The 27,224-nt window shown below is 42.1% G+C and overlaps 1 protein-coding gene and 1 long non-coding RNA gene across 8 annotated transcripts in view; both read right to left on the reverse strand.

Annotated features, from left to right (window-relative positions):
• The window catches only part of ARHGEF28 (Rho guanine nucleotide exchange factor 28), a 346,823-nt gene that overhangs the window by 209,607 nt on the left and 109,992 nt on the right, over positions 1 to 27,224 (reverse strand). The gene's annotated exons all lie outside the window — the stretch shown is intronic.
• Positions 5,959 to 18,825, reverse strand: LOC129633020 (uncharacterized). The gene is made up of 2 exons (XR_008704838.1): positions 18,561 to 18,825; positions 5,959 to 6,270 (listed from the first exon to the last, which is right to left on the reverse strand). It is a non-coding gene; the product is annotated as an uncharacterized LOC129633020 (long non-coding RNA).

Below are 27,224 nucleotides of genomic sequence, written 5' to 3' on the forward strand. Positions count from 1 at the left end.
TCTCAAAGGCATTCAAAGATTCCACAAAATGTTAAGAACTCTAGCTTTTATAGTAATGAACAAAAATGGGAATTTAACAAATGCTTTTTATTGATAATTGTCACCTTTTAATATGACAGTAAGACTATTTGGTTTTCTAAGGTGTTCTAGTATTCTACATAGACTTTATATGGGATAATTTCTAATTGAAGCACAATGAGGGTGTTAACTGACATGTCAAATAGTACAATGAATGTTTCCTAATACATGCCATTAAAACCATAATCGTAATGTAAATAACATTCTATCAAATTTGATTTTTTTTAATATTTGAAACTTGTCCTCTTTATAGTACAACAACAACAAAAATAGTAATTTTACCCAGAGACTTCTCTGCAGAGAAAAATGTGTTAAATGTTGTAAGATCCTTAAAAAAATACACTTTAAAGAGATACATTGTCCCATGCCATAGGTAAGAGAATAAAAGTACAGGTATTAGTTAGAATCAACACTAATAGGATTTCAGAGCCAGATTAACAGTATTGGATTTCTTCTTTTCTGCCTCACCCCAAGTTATATTATCTTTACATTCCTTAAGAAAAATTGCAAAGAAAGTGCTATGGGCAAAAAGTCTTATTCCTAATTACTGTATTCAGCTGAAGTACTTCTTTAAACAAAGTTTGAAAAAGGAAAACTGATTTCCTATATACTGTGTGTACATATTATATATAAATGCATATTTATACACGTACATTTATTATTTTTCACATGAACAGTACTCCTCAATTTATTAAGTGATTTCTTGTGTATTTTTTCATCTCATTTCCACAAGAATGTCTGGGAAGGGTTACCATAATCTTTATTTTATAGATGAGAACACTGATACCATCAGGCCCAGCATATGGCAAAGTCACAATCAAATCTGGATTTCCTGTTTCAGGCCCAGCACACCTTCCTCCCCAACATGTCCTTGTACAAACAGCAAGTGCTCAAGTATTAACTGACTTATCTACACCTTTACACTTAACATTTATTTTATACTGAATATAATGATTCTCATCCTGAAACCCATGGGTAGACATGGTATGGAGAGAGAATGGGAGGTAGGAGAAACATTCCTTAATTCCCATGAAGAACACACTTCATACAGTTTTAAGCATTCACCTGGGGACAGTAGACATCTGTCTTTTAACCAGAGAGTCCTCGGAAGGTACAAGGAGCTTATGATTCCAAAAGGTTAAGAACCACTGATTTAAAGCATGTTTGAAGTGACTTCCCTGGCGCTCCAGTGGTTGAGACCTCTGTCTTTTCAATGCAGGAGGTATGGGTTCGATTCCTGATTGGGGAATTAAATCCCTCATGACTTGTGATATGGCCAAAAAATTAAGCATACAGGGAACCCAAAGCTGGTGCTCTGTGACGACCTAGAGGGGGAGGGATGGGGAGGGAGGTGGGAGGGAGGTTTAAGAGGGAGGGGACATGTGTATGCCTGTGACCAATTCATGTTGATGTATGGTAGAAACCATCACCATATTGTAAAGTAACTATCCTCCAATTAAAAATGAAACTAAATTTTAAAAATAAGTAAAACATGCTTAAAGCATCTTTTTCTAATTTACTTTTTAATTGAAGCATAATTGCTTTAAAGAATTGTGTTGGTCTCTGCCAAACATCAACATGAGTCGGCCATAGGTACACATGTGTCCCCTCCCTCTTGACCCTCCCTCCCACCTCCCGCCCCATCCCACCTCTAGGTTGTCACAGAGCCCTGATTTGAGTTGCCTGAGTCATACAGCTAATTCCCATTGGCTGTCTATTTTATACACGATACTGTGAGTTTCTGTTACTTTCTCCACACTGCCCCCTTTCCTTTCTCCACACTCCCCGCCCCCACCCCGTGTCCGTACGTCTGTTCCCTAGGCCTGTGTCTCCATTGCTGCCCTGCAAATAATTTCAGGACCATCTTTCTAAATTCCATATATATGCATTAGTACATGACATTTGTTTTTCTTTCTGACTGACTTCACTCTGTATAATTAAAGCATCTTTTGCATAGTGTAAAAATATCAAGATCACTAAAATTTATCATCCAAACCAAATCTTAGTCAACAAAATCCAGTTGAATATGAATTGAACTGGTTAAGTCCAGGAGGAAATATCAGAATGTCATTTTCTTAAAACAGGTTAAACCAATATGAGCTAAAAGACTCACAAGACGTTTCTTCAGAATTAGCTTTTGGGGTAGAAATGGCTTTTTTCCCCCACAACAGGATGAAATAGAGCAGGATAGGCTAACATTCTTGCTGGTAACAAGAAAACAAAGATGGAAAAATTAAAATTAATATTCTTAAAAGCATCAGAAAACTCTGGAAATGTGAATAAAATATAATTAAAACTCTGGAAAGGGCAGAACCATTCTGAGAAGGTATAGAAGTTAGAAGAGAATGGAATGACCTCTTTAAAGCAATAAAAGAAATTGATGACCTAAAATTCCATACATAACAAGAACATTCTTAAAAATGAAGTTGAAATTAACTGTTTAAGATAAATACTGAAGAATTCCCTGTTAGCACTAAAAGAATTACTAAAACAACATATTCAAGCAAAAGTTAAATGATCTCACATAGAAATGTGAAAATACAAGAGGCAATGAGGTACAATGATGTGAGTAAATATAATTAATACCTAATGTACAAAATAATAATTATAAAGTCGTGGAGTTTTAAATATTTGTACAACTACAATATCTGACTACAGTAACATAAAAGGAAAGTAGAATTAGAGCATCTAACAGTTTTGGGAAAGCATTAAGAGCAATAACTTACTATATAATGTGTCAAATCTGCTACTAACAGAATGGGAAAAGAATGTATAGTTAACAAGTTATAGAGTAAAAATAAAATAGAAAATAATCAAAAACATAAGATAGGAGAAATTAAGAATGTAAAACATGTCAAATAGAGGGTTATATGATAGATATAAACCCAACTGTATCAGCAATTTTAATATAAACAGACTAACTGATCCCAATACAATGCTGAGGCAGTTAAGTATGGGTTTTCAAGAACAAGAACAATTCAAGAACAATAACAATAACTATATGCTGCTTACAAGGATACACTTTAAAAATAAAGCAGAAAGTTTTAAAGTAAAGTAAAAAGATACACTATGCAACACAAACCAAAAGAAAGCTAATATAGCCAAAGCAATATCAAAGTAGTTTTTAAATCAAGACATATTACTAGAGAAAGAGGACCTTTTTTCATCATAAAGTGTAAGCTAAACAAGCTGATACAGTACTAAATCCATATGCATCTAATAAATAGCTTCAAAATATATAAAAGAAAAAATAACAAATCCAAAAAGGAGAAAGTGAAAAATCCACAATCACAACAGGAAACTTTATTTTTTTTTTTATTTTTAAATTTTACATAATTATATTAGTTTTGCCAAATATCAAAATGAATCCACCACAGGTATACATGTGTTCCCCATCCTGAACCCTCCTCCCTCCTCCCTCCCCATTCCATCCCTCTGGGTCGTCCCAGTGCACCAGCCCCAAGCATCCTGTCTCAGGCATCAAACCTGGACTGGCAACTCGTTTCATACATGATATTTTACGTGTTTCAATGCCATTCTCCCAAATCTTCCCACCCTCTCCCTCTCCCACAGAGTCCATAAGACTGTTCTATACATCAGTGTCTCTTTTGCTGTCTCGTACACAGGGTTATTGTTACAATCTTTCTAAATTCCATATATATGCGTTAGTATACTGTATCGGTGTTTTTCTTTCTGGCTTACTTCACTCTGTATAATTGGCTCCAGTTTCATCCACCTCATTAGAACTGATTCAAATGTATTCTTTTTAATGGCTGAGTAATACTCCATTGTGTATATGTACCACAGCTTTCTTATCCATTCATCTGCTGATGGACATCTAGGTTGCTTCCATGTCCTGGCTATTATAAACAGTGCTGCGATGAACACTGGGGTACACGTGTCTCTTTCCCTTCTGGTTTCCTCAGTGTGTATGCCCAGCAGTGGGATTGCTGGATCATAACACAGTTCTATTTCCAGTTTTTTAAGGAATCTCCACACTGTTCTCCATAGTGGCTGTACTAGTTTGCATTCCCACCAACAGTGGAAGAGGGTTCCCTTTTCTCCACACCCTCTCCAGCATTTATTACTTGTAGACTTTTGGATCGCAGCCATTCTGACTGGTGTGAAATGGTACCTCATAGTGGTTTTGATTTGCATTTCTCTGATAATGAGTGATGTTGAGCATCTTTTCATGTGTTTGTTAGCCATCTGTATGTCTTCTTTGGAGAAATGTCTATTTAGTTCTTTGGCCCATTTTTTGATTGGGTCATTTATTTTTCTGGAGTTGAGCTGTAGGAGTTGCTTGTATATTCTCGAGATTAGTTGTTTGTCAGTTGCTTCATTTGCTATTATCTTCTCCCATTCTGAAGGCTGTCTTTTCACCTTGCTAATAGTTTCCTTTGATGTGCAGAAGCTTTTAAGGTTAATTAGGTCCCATTTGTTTATTTTTGCCTTTATTTCCAATATTCTGGGAAGTGGGTCATAGAGGATCCTGCTGTGATGTATGTCGGAGAGTGTTTTGCCTATGTTCTCCTCTAGGAGTTTTATAGTTTCTGGTCTTACGTTTAGATCTTTAATCCATTTTGAGTTTATTTTTGTGTATGGTGTTAGAGAGTGTTCTAGTTTCATTCTTTTACAAGTGGTTGACCAGATTTCCCAGCACCACTTGTTAAAGAGATTCTCTTTAATCCATTGTATATTCTTGCCTCTTTTGTCAAAGATAAGGTGTCCATATGTGCGTTGATTTATCTCTGGGCTTTCTATTTTGTTCCATTGATCTATATTTCTGTCTTTGTGCCAGTACCATACTGTCTTGATAACTGTGGCTTTGTAGTAGAGCCTGAAGTCAGGTAGGTTGATTCCTCCAGTTCCATTCTTCTTTCTCAAGATCGCTTTGGCTATTCGAGGTTTTTTGTATTTCCATACAAATTGTGAAATTATTTGTTCTAGCTCTGTGAAGAATACTGTTGGTAGCTTGATAGGGATTGCATTGAATCTATAAATTGCTTTGGGTAGTATACTCATTTTCACTATATTGATTCTTCCAATCCATGAACATGGTATATTTCTCCATCTGTTAGTGTCCTCTTTGATTTCTTTCACCAGTGTTTTATAGTTTTCTATATATAGGTCTTTAGTTTCTTTAGGTAGATATATTCCTAAGTATTTTATTCTTTCCATTGCAATGGTGAATGGAATTGTTTCCTTAATTTCTCTTTCTGTTTTCTCATTATTAGTGTATAGGAATGCAAGGGATTTCTGGGTGTTGATTTTATATCCTGCAATTTTACTATAGTCATTGATTAGTTCTAGTAATTTTCTGGTGGAGTCTGTAGGGTTTTCTATGTAGAGGATCATGTCATCTGCAAATAGTGAGAGCTTTACTTCTTCTTTTCCAATTTGGATTCCTTTTATTTCTTTTTCTGCTCTGATTGCTGTGGCCAAAACTTCCAAAACTATGTTGAATAGTAATGGTGAAAGTGGGCACCCTTGTCTTGTTCCTGACTTTAGAGGAAATGCTTTCAATTTTTCACCATTGAGGATAATGTTTGCTGTGGGTTTGTCATATATAGCTTTTATTATGTTGAGGTATGTTCCTTCTATTCCTGCTTTCTGGAGAGTTTTGATCATAAATGGATGTTGAATTTTGTCAAAGGCTTTCTCTGCATCTATTGAGATAATCATATGGTTTTTAGTTTTCAATTTGTTAATGTGGTGTATTACATTGATTGATTTGCGGATATTGAAGAATCCTCGCACAACGGGAAACTTTAACATGCCTTTCTCAACAGTGACAGAACAAAATTGACAAGGAAATAAACATGTGAATTACACAATTACCAGATTACTTAATCAAAAGGAATAACTGCCATAAGTTAAATGTATATAGCAATATTTATTTTAAAAGGCACCCATTATCCAAACCTCTGCATTATACTCAGTTAAACATAAACACAAACATAAAAAATTCTTGATGATTTTCCCACTTGATGAAATGATTCACCACTATAGAATTAAAATAGCCTTTGTTCCTGTAACACAGCTGACTTGAGTGAAAAACAATTCAGGATGATGGTCAGAAGATGACTCCAGGTTTCTCACAAGGCCAGAAGCAGGCTTTAAAAAGTTGCTCAGCTTACTTCCTTTTAACATCACTAACTTATTCACAGATTCCATAAAAACACAGAACTCCTAGAAATTGAAAACAAATAACTGATACTTCAAGTAGATCATAGTAGGAAATATACCAGGTTGGATATAAGAATACTTAAAGTATAATCGCTACCCTTCCATTATCAACATTTCTTGAGGACTAAATGTCCTGCCCTTGGTTCCAAAATAATCAACTGAAAAAAATTAAGAATGAAACAAAATACTGCTTCATAATTGGATATCAGAGGGGGTTTTAGTCAATAATCAACTAAGCATAAGTTATCACTGAAACAGCCACCTGATGCTAATTCTGCCCAACTCTGCATTGAGGAAAATCTAGAACGTTCCTTAAGAATGATAACATCCAGCTCTTCTCTATACCTATCAGACATACCTGGGCCATGAAATACTTGAAAACATACAGACCAAACTGACAACATGTGCAGAGGAAAATGACAAGGATGCTGCAGGGACACAGAGGCCGTGCTGTCATACGGCAGAACAATTGAAGGAACTGGGGCTGTTTTGCCAAAGGAGAAAAGACTCATGAGTAAAGGGTCACCATCACAAATACCAGGATCTGCCATGCAGACAAGAGGCTAGACATGTTCTGCAGGCCCCAGGGGAAAAGCATGAAACAATGGAGGGAAAGACAGGGCATCCAGTTCAGCTCTCCAGTGAGAGCCTTCTAAGGATCGGAGATGTCCAAAGATGACATGAATGACTTCATCTTAAGAGGAATAAGCACTAGCGGAAGAAGGAGGCTTTGATTTTTGTTTTTCCTTTGCTTATTTGTTTATTCTAAGAGAATGAGGCTATTTAGGCTTCAAAGTCTAAAACTGATAATACCTTGAATAAAACCTCTACATTACTAGCTTCAATATGAAAAAAATGGGAGGTCTAGATAAGTGGTGATTGGAATTTGCTTATTTAATTTCTCCCATATTCTTTCGCTTTGGTTTATTTCTTAGCTCCTTGGATTGATGTTTAGTTTATTTTTCATTCTCTGAATTGGTGGTTTTCAAACTGACATCAGGGGGACCACAGATTTTAACAGAGGAAGGTTGCGACTTTGCAAGCATTCCTTTTAAATTTCATTTTGGAAACTATGTTTTCAGTTACATTTATATCTAAAAATATTTAATTCACTTAAATGTATTATTTACCAAATTTTGATACACTGGAGAAGCTTTGCACTCCTAAGGCTAAGTCATTGTTCTTATTGAATTAACGAACATAATAAATTCAAAGAAAACATTTATAATAAAGTTTGTATCAAGTTTATACATTCTCCATAATACTTTGTGTGGGGAAAAAAAGATTCCTCCTTCAGAAAAAAAGTTTCAACCCCATCTATTTAGGGTCTCTAAGGAAATGGCAACCCACTCCAGTGTTCTTGCCTGGAGAATCCCAGGGACGGGGGAGCCTGGTGAGCTGCCGTCTATGAGGTCGCACAGAGTCAGACACGACTAAAGAGACTTAGCAGCAGCAGCAAGGCCCCTCTGACTCTAGCACACCCTCTGTTATCTAGTCTGTGTTGGAAAATAAAGTCCTATTAGCTCATTTTACATTTCAGAGCTCAAGCTTTATATTCACAACACAATAAACACTGCTGCTGCTGCTAAGTCACTTCAGTCGTGTCCGACTCTGTGTGACCCCATAGACAGCAGCCCACCAGGCTCCCCCGTCCCTGGGATTCTCCAGGCAAGAACATTGGAGTGGGTTGCCATTTCCTTCTCCAGTGCATGAAAGTGAAAAGTGAAAGGGAAGTCGCTCAGTCGTGTCCGACTCTTCGCGACCCCATGGACTGCAGCCCACCAGGCTCCTCCATCCATGGGATTTTCCAGGCGAGAGTACTGGAGTGGGGTGCCATCACCTTCTCCACAATAAACACTATGACTCATCAAATTCAAACTCAGGTTGAACCTATGCAGACAGTAAGCTCACATGGTTATTTCTAACATCTGAAGTCTATAGATTTATGTCAAACCAAGTGGTGTCTGAAAGTCAGCGTAGGTCTGCTGACAGTACTGAACACACCACTCCAAAGACTACCAGGAATACAAGGAAACATAAGTCTCTGTAAATTGATCTCTCTTAGACAAAGAACTGAGCCACACCGTCTGCATTCTTATTTCAGGGTAGGCCACGGAGCTCCTGCACTCCACAGGAAATCCCTCTCATGAGGGCACACAGGAAAGGAGCCCTGCACCCCTCTCCTCTGGCCAGCTATGCCAAGACCCCTCTCCCCAGTGCACACAGGCACACACTCATGCACACACACACACAGGCCCTTCTTAAATAAGAACACAGAAGATCCTGCCAAGTAAAAAGATCCCGTGCAAAATAAAAGAATCAGAATCCTCACTAGGAGAAGCATAGATTCTGAAACTTGCAAAATATACAGCTGAAAGAAACTTATCTGCAAGAAACTTACCTGGATCAAAACCCTGCCTTTACCAGTGACGTGAGGAAACTGAAGGCCCACCACGATAAGTGACCTGTTTTGGGTCCCATCACATAGCAGACCCAGGGCTAGAGCCCACATCTTCACTCTCCTTCCAATCCTCACTGCCCCAAGCTACCACTGCCAAGCCCTAAGTCAATCCTACTCCTTCCCCAAAGGACTGGGAAGAATCTTTATGGAAACAAATTAGAATCAGAAGCAAACTCCCCCAAAGTTCCCCAGTCCCCAAACCATCCATATCCTTCCACCCTCTCGTCTCTCCTCTCCTAGACCTCCATCACCTCTGCTCAACCTCAGAGTGCTCTCAGGGCCCATGGCTCTTCTTCTGACCCTTTTCCTTCCCAAATCAGAACCAATGCAGGTAAAAGCCGGCTCAGTCACAGGATGGGAAACATGATGCCACAGAAACCAGAGAAGCAGGACAATGAGGAAAGAGCATCCAGAAATCAAGATCAGCCTCAGCTCCCAAAGAATGTATGGGAGGCAAGAGAAAGACTGAAAATGAGGGCTCAGTGGGGAGAGAAAGGATAAAACGGCAGCAGCAGAGGGCTGAGGCATGATAACAATGCAAAAGGACAGCTAGAAAAACCAAGCACCGTGGAATGTAACTGAAACGGGAACAGGGCCAGAAGATGGAAAATAGATAAATCAAAATGAGCAGATGAGACACAAATGTCCACCCTCCCAGGAACTGCAATGTGGAAACACTTTTGTAAAAAGAAGGGGGGTAGGGGAGAGGACCTGAATTTTGATGCCTGCAGAGAACATCTCATCTGATCAAAATCAAGAACTAAAGGCAGGGACTTCCCTGAAGGTCCAGTAGTTAAGACTCTGCACTCCCACTGCAAGGGCACAGGTTCAATCCTTGGTTGGGAACTAAGATCCCACATCCCACATGGCACATAGTGCAGACAAAAAAGAGAGAGACTAATAAATAAGAATATTATTTTAAAAAACAACTGAAGGCAAAAGAAACAGTACAGAATGTGCACGTCTGTGACACATCATAAAGGCAGGAGGGCGCATCTTCAAACTCCTCACATCCAGCTACCTGCCACAACCCCACGGTAGTAATTCTCTCTTTCTTGTGTCATGAGCAACAGTGCAGGAAGAAGGGGCGGACGCCCCTAGAGAGTCCCTTCTCATTCTCCCTTTAGAATTGACAAAGGCTTTGGAATTCAGGAGCCCCTTTTTCTGGCCTTGTCATTTTTTGCCCCTTAAGATTCCCTTTGATTCTTCAGGTCAACTTCTCAGGCTTCTTAACCAGTGAAAAACAGGACTTCCAGATGCTGGCTTCATAAGAGGTACCATTCAGTCAAAAGTCAACTGGAGTCTGCTCCCTGTTCCTAACTTGGCACAAAGTGCAGCAAGACGAGTGCCACATTTGGAGCCAGCACACACAGAACCAATCCAAAACTGCCGAGCACACGTTAACCTTGTTGTGAATAATACTTTCCATCTCCTTAGTGCTTCACCACTCACAAAGTGTTTGTGCATGCTGTCCCACTTGAACCTCGCGATCTCCAGAGACACAGACACATCAGAGACTGGCCCATGGATCCCCAGGTAGCCAAAACCAGCCCCTATGTCTCCCCACATATCCATGCTTCATTCCAGGTAGGTAATGAGTGTCTACTAAGTGCTGTGGCTAAACCGAACCATCTACCCCATACTTCTAGTCTGGAGACAGACACAATGATCAAATAATTAAGCCTCTGATATGTGAGTGATTCAGGGCTTCCCTGGTGGCTCAGAGGTTAAAGCGTCTGCCTGCAATGCGGGAGACCTGGGTTCGATCCCTGGGTTAGGAAGATCCCCTGGAGAAGGAAATGGCAACCCACTCCAGTATTCTTGCCTGAAGAATCCCATGGACAGAGGAGCCTGGTGGGCTGCAGTCCATGGGGTCACTAAGAGTGAGATATGACTGAGTGACTTCATTTTCACTTTTCACTTTCATGCATTGGAAAAGGAAATGGCAACCCACTCCAGTGTTCTTGCCTGGAGAATCCCAGGAACGGGGGAACCTGGTGGGCTGCCGTCTATGGGGTCATGCAGAGTCGGACACGACTGAAGCGACTTAGCAGCAGCAGCATGTGAGTGATTCAGGGCTTCCCTGGTGGCAGTCCACAGGGTGGCAAAGAGTCAGACATGACTGAGTGACTTCACTTTCTTTCTATGTGAGTGATTCAGAAGACCTGATAAAAATAAGGTGGGGGTAAAGAGATGTTTTACATAGGTCAGTAGGACAAACTCTCTAATGAGATGATGTTCTAATAGAGACCTATTGTAAGAGAGTGAGCCCCGCAGATGTGAAAGACCATGTGAGGTTGAGGGACCAGCAAGTGCCCCAGAATGTCTGGAAAACAGCAAGGAAACCCGCTGGTTGAGGCAGCAGAGAAGGCAAATGGGAGGCAAGGTCAGGGGTAAGGAAAGGCCACCGTAAGGACTTGGGTGTTAACTCTGCAGCAGGAAGCCATTGCACTGTTCTGGGTAAAAAGGTGACGAGATCTGAATTTTATGTTAAAAGGATCACTCTGGCAGCTATGTTGGGACTAGACCGTGATGGGACAAGGGTGGAATCAGGGGGGCCCACTGCAGGAACCCAGGCAAGAAGTGATGAGCATTTCTTGCCGTACCATGGAGGCTGGGCCAAGAGGAGGTCCATGCACCAGTCTCCCAGGAGACCACATCTTTATTCAGCTCTGCTTCTCACCGACTGCAGAAAGCCCCACAGCTGGTACCACGAGGAAGACGGGGCCACAGGGTATAAACAGACACTTTTCAGCGTGGGGAAGTAGGCAGGTGTTCTAGGGCCCTTGTGAAAATGCTTTGAGGAAACCCCGGCCATTCCTTCCATTTCTTATAGGGACATGGAGGGATGATGGATGGATGGAAGGAAGGAAGAGCTTACATTTACCCCTCTGCTGGCATTTCTCAGTAAGCAGTTTACAAATTCAGATGATCAAAGAGTGAAAGTAAAAGTCACTGAATCATGTCCGACTCTTTGCGACCCCATGGACTAAACAGTCCATGGAATTCTCCAGGCCAGAATGCTGGAGTGGGTTGCTGGTCCCTTCTCTAGGGGATTTTCCCAACCCAGGGATCGAACCCAGGTCTCCCGCATTGCAGTGGGATTCTTAACCACCTGAGCCACAAAGAAAGCCTGATCAAATAGTACTATGGTCAAATGTCTTTTCAATATGAACATGAAACAACTCTGACCATCCTCTAATTCTAACCCAAACCTCTGTGGTATATAAACTCCTGGTTCTTCATAGGATCAACCATAGAAATTCAATAGACAAATATAATCTAATATGCTTTATAAACCTTATTGTGACAGATGCCTATTTTCAGATACTTTCAGTTCAGTCCAGTCCCTCAGTCGTGTCCAACTCTTTGCGACCCCATGAATCGCAGCACGCCAGGCCTCCCTGTCCATCACCAACTCCCAGAGTTCACCCAGATTCACATCCATCGAGTCAGTGATGCCATCCAGCCATCTCATCCTCTGTTGTCCCCTTCTCCTCTCGCCCCCAATCCCTCCCAGCATCAGAGTCTTTTCCAATGAGTCAACTCTTCACATGAGGTGGCCAAAGGACTGGAGTTTCAGCTTTAGCATCATTCCTTCCAAAGAAATCCCAGGGCTGATCTCCTTCAGAATGGACTGGTTGGATATCCTTGCAGTCCAAGGGACTCTCAAGAGTCTTCTCCAACACCACAGTTCAAAAGCATCAATTCTCCGGCGCTCAGCCTTCTTCACAGTCCAACTCTCACATCCATACATGACCACAGGAAAAACCATAGCCTTGACTAGACGGACCTTTGTTGGCAAAGTAATGTCTCTGCTTTTCAATATGCTATCTAGGTTGGTCATAACTTTCCTTCCAAGGAGTAAGCGTCTTTTAATTTCATGGCTGCAGTCACCATCTTCAGTGATTTTGGAGCCCAGAAAAATAAAGTCTGACACTGTTTCCACTGTTTCCCCATCTATTTCCCATAGATGGATGGGACCAGATGCCATGATCTTCATTTTCTGAATGTTGAGCTTTAAGCCAACTTTTTCACTCTCCTCTTTCACTTTCATCAAGAGGCTTTTTAGTTCCTCTTCACTTTCTGCCATAAGGGTGGTGTCATCTGCATATCTGAGGTTATTGATATTTCTCCCGGCAATCTTGATTCCAGCTTGTGCTTCTTCCAGTCCAGTGTTTCTCATGATATACTCTGCATAGAAGTTAAATAAGCAGGGTGACAATATACAGCCTTGATGTACTCCTTTTCCTATTTGGAACCAGTCTGTTGTTCCATGTCCAGTTCTAACTGTTGCTTCCTGACCTGGTGGTCTGGTGGTCTGGTATTCCCATCTGTTTCAGAATTTTCCACCGTTTATTGTGATCCACACAGTCAAAGGCTTTGGCATAGTCAATAAAGCAGAAATAGATGTTTTTCGGGAACTCTCTTGCTTTTTCCATGATCCAGCAGATGTTGGCAATTTGATCTCTGGTTCCTCTGCCTTTTCTAAAACCAGCTTGAACATCTGGAAGTTCACGGTTCACGTATTGCTGAAGCCTGGCTTGGAGAATTTTGAGCATTACTTTACTAGCATGTGAGATGAGTGCAATTGTGTGGTAGTTTGAGCATTCTTTGGCATTGCCTTTCTTTGGGATTGGAATGAAAACTGACCTTTTCCAGTCCTGTGGCCACCGCTGAGTTTTCCAGATTTGCTGGCAGATTGAGTGCAGCACTTTCACAGCATCATCTTTCAGGATTTGGAATAGCTCAACTGGAATTCCATCACCTCCACTAGCTTTGTTCGTCGTGATGCTTTCTAAGGCCCACTTGACTTCACATTCCAGGATGTCTGGCTCTAGGTCAGTGATTACACCATCGTGATTATCTGGGTCGTGAAGATCTTTTTTCCCCAGTTCTTCTGTGTATTCTTGCCACCTCTTCTTAATATCTTCTGCTTCTGTTAGGTCCATACCATTTCTGTCCTTTATCGAGCCCAGCTTTGCATGAAATGTTCCTTTGGTATCTCTAATTTTCTTGAAGAGATCTCTAGTCTTTCCCATTCTGTTGTTTTCCTCTATTTCTTTGCATTGATCACTGAAGAAGGCTTTCTTATCTCTTCTTGCTATTCTTTGGAACTCTGCATTCAGATGCTTCTATCTTTCCTTTGCTCCTTTGCTTTTCGCTTCTCTTCTTTTCACAGCTATTTGTAAGGCCTCCCCAGACAGCCATTTTGCTTTTTTGCATTTCTTTTCCATAGGGATGGTCTTGATCCCTGTCTCCTGTACAATGTCACGAACCTCATTCCATAGTTCATCAGGCGCTCTATCTATCAGATCTAGGCCCTTAAATCTATTTCTCACTTCCACTGTATAGTCATAAGGGATTTGACCATTCAGGTCATATCTGAATGGTCTAGTGGTTTTCCCTACTTTCTTCAATTTAAGTCTGAATTTGGCAATAAGGAGTTCATGGTCTGAGCCACAGTCAGCTGCCTGTCTTGTTTTTGCTGACTGTATAGAGCTTCTCCATCTTTGGCTGCAAAGAATACTTTGCAGATACTTTACCACTGTCAAACTCCCCACCATAAAGATGTTACTGAAGTCATCTCAGGAAAAAGAGATTTCATTATAAATCACAGTGAATATGAAATTTCTCACTCCTGGACATGAAAATTCAATGTGAAAATAAGAGTATTTATCAATTTATTCACTGAGGTTCGTAAGAAACTGTAAGGATAAAAATGGCCATCATAGGATCTTTCGTGTCTTAATTTATAGTAGCATGCATTTGAATGCACCAGGCACCATGTTATGCAAATTATTTCATGATGTCCTTACAACCATCCTTTGAGGCAGAAGCCATCAGTCCCATTTCAGATGAGTAAACTGAGGCTTTCCAAGGTAAAGTACTTTGACCACAGGGATCTGGAGGTTCAGGGACAGTACCAGGAGTCAAACCCATCTCTGCTACATCGACTCTGCTTCCCTCCTAACTCCCGGCACATCCCGCCTCCATGCTCAGCACTGCATCACCTGGAAGCAGCCCCTGGCCCACCGCACTGACAGTCTCCCCAGACACAGCTCTGCGGGGCCTCACGTTACATGGGAATGCACTTTGAGTGTCTACTTAGAGGAAAAGACTCTTGTCCAAAGAACGTGAATATTGTGACCACTTTGAATCATTTTATTCTCTCTTCTCCTTTCATTCAACAAATAGCTGATGTGTGCCAGGCACAGATGGTAGGAAGAAGACAAAACTCATCCTGACCTTCACCAAGCTCACAGCCTGCTAGGGAGAGAAAAGCTCAAACACACACATGTTAGTGCAGGGCCCCCACATAGAATGGGGGCAGGAGGAAACAGTTCCACCTGCAACACCGGGAAAGACCTCCCAGAGGATGAAAGGGACTTTGTCAAAGGAAGGGAATTCTGAGTATAAAGATGGGGTGTGGAACAGTTCTTGGGGAATGATGGTTTGCTGTGGCCAGGCGGTAACAGCGGAGGTGGGGAAGAGGGCCCGAGGGGAAGCTGGATATGGAGGCAGAGGCCAGCTCATGGACAACCTGGGGCACAGGGACTCACTGGAGGGATTCTGAGCAGGGGAGGGATGCAATTGGAGCTGCCACTTGACCTAGAAGACAGTCACACCAGAAAGGACACTGTGGAGGCTGGCCTTTCTTGGAGTGCAGCCTCTTTCACAGTACCCCACTGCTCCGTCATTTCTACAGAGTACATAAGATAACCCTGCTGCTGCTGCTGCTGCTGCTAAGTCGCTTCAGTCGTGTCTGACTCTGTGCGACCCCAGAGACGGCAGCCCACCAGACTTCCTTGCCCCTGGGATTCTCCAGGCAAGAACACTGGAGTGGGTTGCCATTTCCTTCCCCAATGCATGAAAGTGAAAAGTGAAAGTGAAGTCATTCAGTCATGCCTGACTCTTAGCGACCCCAGGGACTGCAGCCTACCAGGCTCCTCTGTCCATGGATTTTCCAGGCAAGAGTACTGGAGTGGGGTGCCATTGGAAGCTAGAAAAACGTGGGCTTGGAGCAACAGGACTGACCATGTGACGAGACGCACTGGTCTGGATCTCTGTGCACATCCTGCTGCTGTAGACCAGCGGTCCCAACACCAGGGACTGGCTCTGTGGAGACAACTTTCCATGGACAAGGGGGAGTGGGGATGGTCTGGGGACAATTCAAGTGCATCATATTTACTGTGCACTTTACGTCTATTATTGTTAAACCAGCTCCACCTCAGATCATCAGGCATTAGATCCCGGAGGCTGGGGACCCCTGCTCTAGAGTAAAGAAGGCAAAGGTCGACTGTGAGGCCTCTAGGGTTAGAGCAGACCTGGGTTTCGATCTCAGCTGCCTCCGCTACTTAAACCGTGAAATGGGGATACATACAGAACCGACCTACCACGTGTGACAGTCAGGACTAAGTGAAGTCACATATGTTGATACATGTCCGCCAGCTAACACTTAAGTGCTTAACAAATAAATTGTTTATACTGTGCTTAGTTGCTCAGTCATGTCTGACTCTTTGCGACCCCATGGACTATAGCCCACCAGGCTCCTCTGTCCATGGGATTCTCTAGGCGAGAATACTGGAGTGGGTTGCCATGCCCTCCTCCAGGGGATCTTCCTGACCCAGGGATCGAACTTGTATCTCTTACATCTCCTGCATTGGCAAGTGGGTTCTTTACCACTGTGCCACCTGGGAAGCCCAATAAATAAACTGGCTGTTAATATAATAGTACCAAAAACATTATCTGTTAGTATTCTTTGTTATTGAAGAAACATTTCTTGAACACCTACTGTGTGCCAAGCACTTTCCCCCATCTAGGTACAGTGTCCTCATTTTTTTTTAAATTAGAGGTATTTTAATCCAGAAGATAATTTGCTGCAACAGTTTGGCCAAGTTGCATCAGTGATCGATTCTTCCGGACCTGGTTGTTACTTCCGTCTGTCTGTGCTCAGCTTCCCCTGTGGCTCAGTGGTAAAGAATCCTGCAGTGCAGGACTGTCTGTTTACAGATAAACAGAGCACTCACTTTCAAGGTCTGTAACCAAATACCTGGCAAACTCTGGGTCCCATGGGACCTAGATTTACCTTTGTCACTGACTATCCTTTTTTGTCCAAGTCTAGGCAATATCTTAATGTATAGATACTGCCCAGACCTGAAAAGCAGAAGAGTCATTTCTTACTGTTTGTTGTTTCCATTTTGATCTTTCATATACCACTTTCTTCCTAATCCAAAGTAAGATAGTTTCATACTTCATTCACCAAGTATTAAGCCCTTATTTGAACACATTCCACCCTGTTCTAGAAACAAGGGAGGCAGCAGTGAAGTGAGCAATTCCCTGATCTCATGGTTTAGAGTTTTCTGCGGGGAAGACACAATCAATAAGAAAATATCATCAGATAATGCTGAGTGCCACTCAGGAAATTTAAAACAGAATGATAGCAAGGACCTAGAGAGTTATTTTAGACCAGACAGTCAAGGAGACCTTTAAGAGGCAGGGCATGGAAGCTGAGACTTGAATCGCAAGATTTACAGGGCGTTTTTAATGAAAGAGGAGAAAGCAATGAGAATGGAGGAAAAGGGAAAGAAACAAAAAAGGTCAATGAAAAAAGCCAATCTGCTGGAAACAATCAATGAGGGCTCTGTCTCCAGGCTCAAACACAGGTCTGAAAAGACAGGGAGCTGCTCCAGTGCCTTACTCTAGTGACAGGTAAGTCGAAAGTAAAGCTGGCCCCTGGAAGCTAGCTGGTGTAACACAATGAAAGTGCATTTCCTGCTCACATAACAGCCTCACGCAGAGACTGCTAATTGGGTGGCTCTCCTCCAGGCAGCTTTCCAGGGACCCAGGCTCCTGCCACCTTGCGGCTCTGCCACCTGCAACACTTGGCTACCAAGTGACCCTGCTCCATCCCAGCTGGAAGGAGAAAAGAATATGGGCCACCACAGCTGTCCAGGCCTGAGCCTGGCGCCCATCTCCTGCCCCGTTGCACTGGCAAGGCCTCAGCTACTAAGTGCAACTAGAAAATATCGTATAGTTGTGTGTCCAAGGGAAGGCTTGGTTATTGGCTTAATCTCTGCCACAGGCTCTGGCATGATGAGTTATTCCCAGAGCATATCTAAGAGCAAGGAGTGTCACTAAATCCCAAGCTCAGTTTAATGAAAATTGAATAATACTACCCTTCAAAAAAAAAATCTGAGAGGGGCAAGAGTTAGGGATTAGGACTTCCCTAGGGTCCAACAGTTAAGAATCCACCTTGCAATGCAAAGGATGCGAGGTCGATCCCTGGTTGGAGAACTAAGATCCCACATGACTTGGAGTAAAAGTCCATGAGCCACAACTACTGAGCCCATGTGCCCAAACTACAGACGCCCAGGCATTCTGGGGCTCACAGGCCACTCCTGAGCCCACAGACCACAACAACAGAGTCTGAGTGGCTACTTTCAAAAGCATATTCTGCATGCCCAGACTGTCAGCCTGAGTGTCTTTCTCTCTCTTTCTTTCTCTCTCTCTCTCTCTCTCTCTCACACACACACACACATATTTTCTGTCAACAATTTTACCCCAAACACAGTGCCAAAAGTTATACTTCTGCTAGCGTTCCTTAATTCAGGGAAGGAAAAAAAAAACCTGGGAGAGAACAGCTTCATCAGTAAAGAACTGTTTACATAATAAAGGAAAACTGCCCTGTTTCAAATGTTGTTCCAAGTGATAAAAAGAGATTTCTGACACCGAACAGTAAATCATGCCACTTGATATTATCCCAAAAGTAGAGCAAGCTCAACTAATGGCTGCTGAAAGCTTCCCAGAGGCACACAGCTTTATAATTTACCTGTCAGAGAGGTCCAGCACTAACTCTCTCCCTTCAAAAACAGCAGCTCAAAGAGGAGTCGGCTGGCCACGTGGTGACCGGGGGCTGCCCTGACGCGTGGCCACACAGAAGCCTGCTGGCCGCTCTGCTGATGTGCCGGTGTCCTCGCCGCTTCCGCAATATTCCAGGAGATCCTTTCTCCGAAAAATTCTTCAACAGCCAAGCAAAAGCATCCCCCCAAGATGTATGATGGTTTGTGTTTTTAAAGACACCTGTCTAACTGAAGAAATCCTTCAATTATAACAAGCCCTGAAGTTATCGCATTCCTAACAGGATAGACAGACTGTATTTTTGGTTTTCTTTAAAGTTGGTAACTCTTAACCCCCATGCCCCTGACACCCCTCCCCCACCCCACCTCCACTGGTAAACACTTAAGTTTGTTCTCTTTATACATGGACAGACTCTGTTTTTAAATGGTTATACCCTCCTTCCAAATTACACATCTCCAAAACTTTCTGACCATATAAGGAAGGCACACGTAACTCTCCCTCAGTAAACATGTTCTCAGCAGCCACAGACATTAAAGCATTCCCACTGAAACTCAATTTGCTAAATTTTGAGCCTATGGAGCACACAGTTGCTAAAAATGGATTATTCTCATCACAGAGAACATCAAGAGCTTTCTACATTTCTGGATAAGAGATTAGAGATGTTTTGTTTTAAAGCGTCAAGGCAAAGAAGAGGGGGAATTGAGAGGTTTCAACCCATTATTACAATAAGAACAGCCCAGTCCAATCACAGACTGCTTCAAAGACATCTAAGATGTTGGTCTTCAACTGTTTGATTAAAGACTCAGTACCACCAATACAGTATATTAATGCATATATATGGAATTTAGAAAGATGGTAATAATGACCCTGTATGCAAGACAGCAAAAGAGACACAGATGTAAAGAACAGACTTTGGGACTCTGTGGGAGAGGGTGAGGGTGGGATGATTTGGAAGAACAGCACTGAAACATGTATATTATCATATGTGAAACAGATCACCAGTCCAGGTTCAATGCATGAGATAGGGTGCTCAGGGCTGGTGCACTGGGATGACCCAGAGGGAGGGGATGGGGAGGGAGGTGGGAGGGGGGTTCAGGATGGCAAACACATGTACACTCATGGCCGATTCATGTCAATGTATGTCAAAAATCACCACAATACTGTAAAGTAATTAGCCTCCAATTAAAATAAAATTTAAAAAAAGACAATACAGACTAAAAGACCAAGAGATTCTAAACAGGTGATTAATTTTTAGGGTAACCTCAAGAATCAATTTCTCTTTATAATATCTAAAGTTTTAAAACACTTTAGGTAAACACTGAAAACATCCATCTTTTAAGATATTCCTCTTCATACCAGATATTTTAACCTGTACTAATTGGGGTAGCATCCATCATAAAGTCAGTACTGTAATAAATGTATATAAATATGTGAATATTTATATGTAGAATTTATATATATATTCATAAATATATATGCTTATATAGTTATTATATAATTTATATGTATTAAACATATAATGTATAATTTATATACATACAATTATATGTATGTATATATAAATGTGTGAATATAAATCCATTAGAATGTGTGTTCTGAGAAAAAATATTTTCATTTCCTTCATTATGCCTAAAAGGTACTTATGGATGGCAGATAACACTGGAATCCAGCATGGTGAGCAGGATGTACCCTGTACACCACTGTTAGGAAACACATTTAATCCTTACAATAACATTGCAAGGTAGGTTTTGGAAGTCCCCATCTTATAAATGAAGGAAGCAAGAGGACAAGTTACAAGGTCACAGCTGGGATCTGAGTTCACATCTACCGACTGCTTGCTACCATTTCAAGATCAAAACAACTGTTATTACGTGGATGGTTCACAGGTATTCACATACCCTTAAAAAGACAGGCCCCCCAACTTATGAAGTTCCTCTTTGAAACTACAAAAAAAAAAAAAAAGAATCAGTCCACACGATTTGGGTGAGACTGGCTGCTTACTGCCACGTGGCTCACCTTATTGAGGAAAGGAAAGCGCCTGGCTCCGTGTCAGAGAGCAGCCTCTCATTGACATGCGACCAGCACCAGGCAGACGAGAAACGCAACACATGCTGGCCGTGTACTGAAATAAGCCATGAGGCTATACGAAGGGTACTACTCAAAGGATGATAATCGAAATGACTTTTAGGAACAGAAAACCTGGAGAATGAAAATTTTCCAACAGTCACTCAGACAAGAAGATCCAGCCAGCTACTCTGAATGTTTAGATCTCTTTGATAGCAGATAGCGAGCGTGAATATGGAAGCTCCTTAAAGCAGCATCTGTGGACGGTCCTCCTTTACCCCCGGGGATCAGCACTGTGCACGCTCATCCTCATCATTAGCGCATAATGTACCACCACCCCCCACTCATCTGCCAAGCCTGGTTCTAACTTCTTTCAACACATCAACTCATGTGACCCCACAACAAGCCTTCGAGGTAGGGGTTCTAGCAGGATCCCAATTTGACAAATGAGGAGACTGAGCAGGAGTCCTTAGATAACTTACCCGAGGCCACACAGCTAGTGAGGAGGCTGAGCCAGGCAGTCTCTTAACCTCATGGCCAAGTCCTCAAACAGACGCTGTTCTGCAGGCTGGCAATCCCTACCTGCTCCTCCCCTGAGGCCAAGACACGCCTCTAGAGGCACATAATTGCGGGTCAATCCCACCAGGTTGCAGTGATGCTTATGAAGCCCTATCTGATGTTCAGGGCTTTCTGCTATTTCATAATTTTCTGCTCATCTTTTCTTCTCTGACTATACCTTGAACTGCTATAAAACTCATGTTTTAACACAAAGCACTATACTCTTCTTTGGTTTCTGGGAGCAAATTGACACACCTCTGGGCAACCATCCTGTAACAAACTGTTCCTTTAAAACACAAGTAAAATGGTAGAAAGAATAGCCATAGAAAACAAAATTTGCAGAACACACTTAACCCAGAGTCATTTGGCAGCTCCCTCCCTGACTGGTATCAGGACTTCCCAGTGGGAACCTTGCCCCTAGGATACAACTCTCAGGGCCCTGCATTCAGTGTAGGGATGTCACTAGACTCTGTGGCTAGGAATACTCCTTAGCATGGGCTTCCCTAGTCACTCAGTCAGTAAAGAGATTGCCTGAGTGCAGGAGACCCAGGTTCAACCCCAGGGTCAGAAGATCCCCTGGAGGACAGCACAGCAACCCTCTCTAGTATTCTCGCCTGGGAAATCCCATGGGTAGAGGAGCCTCATGGGCTACAGTCCATGGGATCACGGAGTCAGACATGATTGAGCGACTAACACCGTCACTTTTTCCACTGAAGTAGCTCAGCTGGTAAAGATCTGCCTGCAGTGTGGGAGACCTGGGTTCGATCCCTGGGTTGGGAAGATTCCCTGGGGAAAGGAATAGCTACGCACTCCAGTATTCTGTCCTGGAGAAATCCGTGGACTGTATAGTCCACGGGGAGGCAAACAGTTGGGCACGACTGAGCGACTTTCACTTTCCCTTTTAAGGAGGGAAACACTAACCTGTCCACTTGTCTTAACTCTACATGATAAGTAAAAAGAAGGCTTTGTAGTATATTGTGCACTGTACTTTTTTCAATTTTTCATAATTTAAAACTATTTATAGCTCTTAGTAATGGATTTATATATCACATCTGACTTGAAAGAAAAATTGAACTTTCAGACTTGCAAAGTAAGGAGCTGATCCAAGATCTGTAGAGACACCACAAAGAGAAGCCACCAATTGTGAGCCATGATTCAACAGCAACTGGCCCAACCGTTTCTTTCCTACATTGAGACAAAACAAGGAAATAACTGTTTTAAGAAGAAGAAGCCTTTCCCAAAACCAAGCCAGGCTCTATCCTGTTCTACATGTTTACTAATGACTTCAATGAAGGCACACATGTCCTTATCAAATTTACAAATGGCAGGAGCAAAGCTGGGACGGTCAGTTATTACAAGTGAAGATTCAGAAGGAGTAGGGCCAACACTAACAAGAGGAGCTTACCGACTATCAATGAACGTATTATACTTAGAGAAAACTCAGCAGCACAGTGGAGGAGGACCAGAGAAACACCATGGTGTGTACAGGATCTAGAAATTACAGATGGCAGCACTCTCGGGAGGGTGAACAGTGTGACACGCTGCCCGAGAAAGCTAAGACGACGCAAGGCTGCAGGACACTGTACCCAACAAGGAAGGTAATAGTACCACTGTCCTCTGCACGAGCAGCCGCCCGAGCTTTCTGTTTAACGAGAGACCCCACGTTCTAACTCAATGGTGAGCGCAGCCAAAGTGATGACAGGTCTCAAACTCACATCATGTCGGGAACAGCTGCTGAAGTCAGGGGTACACTCTGGCAAAGAGAACACCGAGTGGGGAGGCAAGAAAGCCATTCTTAAACTTCTGAAAGTGTGTAAGGACAGAGTTCGGGGGAGGGGGGCGTTCCTGGTAGTCCAATGGGTAAGACTCCAAGCTCCCAATGCAGGGGGCTCGGGTTTTATCCCTGGTTGGGGAAGGAGATCCTACATGCAGTAACTAAGACCTGGCCCAGACAAATAAACAAATAAAAACACACAGAGTGGCTGCATACTGAGCCATGAAAAAAAAAATCTAAAATAAGGAAGAACAAAGTTCATATACACATATACAATGGCTCAGGGGCAAAACTAAAACCAATGAAGAGAACGACCGGAGATAGATTTTAAACCATAGTTTAAAATAATTTGCAATAATTTAAAACTCTCCAAATGTAGACTCTCTTCCATGTGGGGTAAAGAAGTTTCTCTCCACCATCAGAAGTGTTTAAAGAGGATAATGGGTCATCTATTCCTCTTGGCACAAAGAATTCCTACACCTAAGATTCCATAGTGAAAATGGTTCAAACTTGCACTGGGCTTTTTCCCTTTTCTGATATTCAGAGAATCGCAAAAGCACAGAGTAGAAGTGGTCACAAAAGATTCCATCCACTCCCTCCTAATTCTAAGGAGAGAGACAAGTCAAACTGCAGCACAAATAGAACTTAATTGTTTTCCCTTTATATGTCACCAAGAAGAGATTTCCCTATATTCTTAGTATTCCCATAGTTCTAGCTTTTTAGGAAGCTCTTCATGGCGTCTAACTTGAATCTCTTCTGCTCCAATTACACTAGTTCAAATGGATAGTAAACTGGTCTCTGTAAAGATCATGGCAGGAAAACATTTGACATAAGAACATATAAATTAATTAAAAAAAAAACTTTGCAAAGGAAAAATATTAACCAATGGATTTTAAAATGTTCCTAATCTCTAAATGCCAAATGCCATTCAGAACATTTCTAGAAACTATTACAAGACCAGTTGACATACTTTCATTTCTAAGTGCAAACACTGACCTCCTTGTGTAAGAGCTCTGCTATTCTTTTCAGACCCAGCTCTCTATCTCTAAGCAGAGAGAACAAGACTGAAACCTAATGTGTTCAGATTAAAATCACTCAAAACTAAGGAGAAACTACAGTTGGGCAGCAGGAATACGGGACAACCTTCAAAGGCGAGTGACAACATTAAGTCCTTAGAAATGCCTAGTTCACTTAAAAGGTACTAAAAATCCAAATTAAATGAAATGTGTCATTCTCGTCTCTCTTTAGGAACTAGATAAGCTGCCCGAATACAAAGCCACCTTGCAACAGTGCTTAGCATAGGATTCCGATTGGCTTTATTCCTAGCTACTTACACTGTGCTTAGTAAATTGATCACACACTGGGCTGATACACTCCTCCACCAAATTAATTTGCCTACTAGTGAGTCAACCAATTTCCCAATGCTTTATTTCCCAATTAGCTAGAAGGCATATATTCTAAACTCTCTTTAATTGCTTCTCTAACAAAGATAAAACCAAAGCCAAGCTCTAGACCAACTCTTTATAAAAGAAAATTATTGTTTCTACTATAGCTGGGCTTCAGATAATACGTCCACAAGCAAAATAACAGATGAATATCTATACAGCTTGAATTTTGTTTAGAGGTTGGCTGGCCATACACAGCAGACTGGGAGCTCAGCCACGGGGGCTGTGTTCAGGCCTGGCCTTGCGTCTCTTACTCCATGGGGAGACGCGCTGGCACCCACACATCTCCCCCGGTTAAAAGTGTGAAGGATTTGGTCTCTGCAATCAAGCTCATTTCAATGGAAGAATAACTCACATTATCCAAGTCAGTCACCTTGATTACTAGAGTAACAACTGACTCTAATTTAGTGCTGTCTTAATCAAGAGACAGGTATTCTGAAGTTGGGAGCTTCCCTGGTAGGTCAGATAGTAAAGAATCCACCTGCAATGCAGGAGACCTGTGTTCGATCCCTGGGTCAGGAAGATTCCCCCAGAGAAGGAGATGGCAACCCACTCCAGTATTCTTGCCTGGAGAATCCCATGACCAGGAAGAACCAGGTGGGCTACAGTCCATGGGGTTGCAAAGAGTTGGACATGACTGAGCGAGACTTGGCAGAAGAAAGGGTGGATGCTTAAGAAAGGGTTGCCAGAGAGGAATGAATAAAGATGAAGTACCTAAATATAATGGAATATTACTCAGCCATAAGAAGGAACAAAACTGTGTCATTTGCAGAGATGTGGATGGACCTAGAGACTATCATACAGAGTGAAGTAGGTCAGAAAGAAAAAAACAAATAAATATTAACACATATATGTGACTTCCCTGGTGGCTCAGACGGTAAAGCGTCTGCCTACAATATGGGAGACCTGGGTTCGATCCCTAGGTAGGGAAGATCCTCTGGAGAAGGAAATGGCACCCCACTCCAGTACTCTTCCTGGAAAATCCCTTGGACGGAGAAGCCTGGTAGGCTACAGTCCATGGGGTCACAAAGAGTCAGACACGACTAAGTAACTTCACTAACTAACCTAATGTGGTATCTAGAAAAATGGTATAGATGATGTTATTTGCAAAACAGAAATATAGACAAACTCAGAGAAAACAAACATATGGACACCAAGGGGGAAGGTGGAGGAATGAATTGAGAGGTTGGGATTGACATATGTGTACCACTGATGTGTGTGTGTATGAGTGTGTGCGCGTGCGCTCAGTCATGTCTGACTCTCTGCAACCCCATGGACTGCAGCCCTCCAGGCTCCTCTGTCCATGGAGTTTTTCAGGCAAAAATATGGAGTGGGCTGCCATTTCCTACTCCAGGGGACCCTGACCCAGGGATCGGACCCGTGTCTCTTGCGTCTCCTGCACTGGCACGCAGATTCTTTACCACTGGGCCACCTGGGAAGCCATTAATAACACTATACATAAAATAGATAACTAAAGAGAAACTATTATAGCACAGGGAACTCTATTCAGTGCTCTATGACGACCTAAATGGGAAGGAAATCCAAAAAAGAGGGGATATAATGTGAACATGCGGCTGACTCGCTTTGCTGTACAGCAGAAACTGACACAGCAGTATAAAGCAACTGTACTCCAACGGACAAAAAGAAACACTTGCCAGATATCCAAAATGGAAAGCCAATTTTTTAAATTCTTCTCATGTCCTTTTTCTTCATTACCCAGCCAAATGTTGTTATCCTACTCTTCAGAGAACCACAAAAATACACCTGACAAGCCTAGGTCTTTGCAAATCAGGCATGCGGATGAATGTACTTCTCCCCCACCAAACACACCTATCCTTCCCAAAGAGCAAACTCACTGATTATCTTAGTTCAGATCTCAGAGGTCTATCTGAGGTCTATCTCAGAGATCTCACCTGAATGCAAGCAGTATTCAGGCAGTACTCTAAAAAAAAGCTCTTTTGTTATCAACTGGTTATTTACTGTATGATAATCTCTAGCCTTAATTTCAGTTAAGAAAAATATTGCAAATTCTTATATGAAAGTGAAAAATGATAATATGATTATGGTCAGTAGTTAAAACATTGTTAATACCTACTGAATTTACACAAGGGGAAAAATAAAGCAGAGTGAATCAAAACTTTATTCATATCCATATGCCTCAAACCTAAAAGGTATATCTACAGAGGCAATTGGCCATATTAGTTTCTATTAATAACTGTTCTTAAAGAAATCCACATGAAATAGGGCTGTGCAGATATTATGAGGCCTGTGCAAATAGCTACAACTGAGGAATTCTAAGTTCCTCTGTAGCAAAATATCTCCTATATCAGTCTGCCATGATTTATGATACTCCTATCTTCAAATTTACTTCTAGGATATTATTGCGCTTAGTCGTTCAGTCGTATTCAACTCTCTGCAGCCCCATGGACTGTAGACCACTAGGCTCTTCTGTCCATGGAATTTTCCAGGCAAGAATACCGGAGTGGGTTACTATTTCCTGGGCTTCCCTAATAGCTCAGTTGGTGAAGAATCTGTGCAATGCAGGAGACCCCAGTTCTATTCCCGGGTCAGGAAAATCCCCTGGAGAAGGGATAGGCTACCCACTCCAGTATTCTTGGGCTTCCGTTGTGGTTCAGCTGGTAAAGAATCCACCTGCAACGCGGGAGACCTGGGTTTGATCCCTGGGTTGAGAAGATCCCCTGGAGAAGGGATCCTACTCCAGTCAAATAGTATTAAGTCATTAAAAATTATGACAAATAATATTTAATGATATAAAAATATCTGTGAGGTAAAA

This window comes from Bubalus kerabau, chromosome 18, assembly GCF_029407905.1.
Source record: "Bubalus kerabau isolate K-KA32 ecotype Philippines breed swamp buffalo chromosome 18, PCC_UOA_SB_1v2, whole genome shotgun sequence".
Taxonomy (NCBI): Eukaryota; Metazoa; Chordata; class Mammalia; order Artiodactyla; family Bovidae; genus Bubalus; species Bubalus kerabau.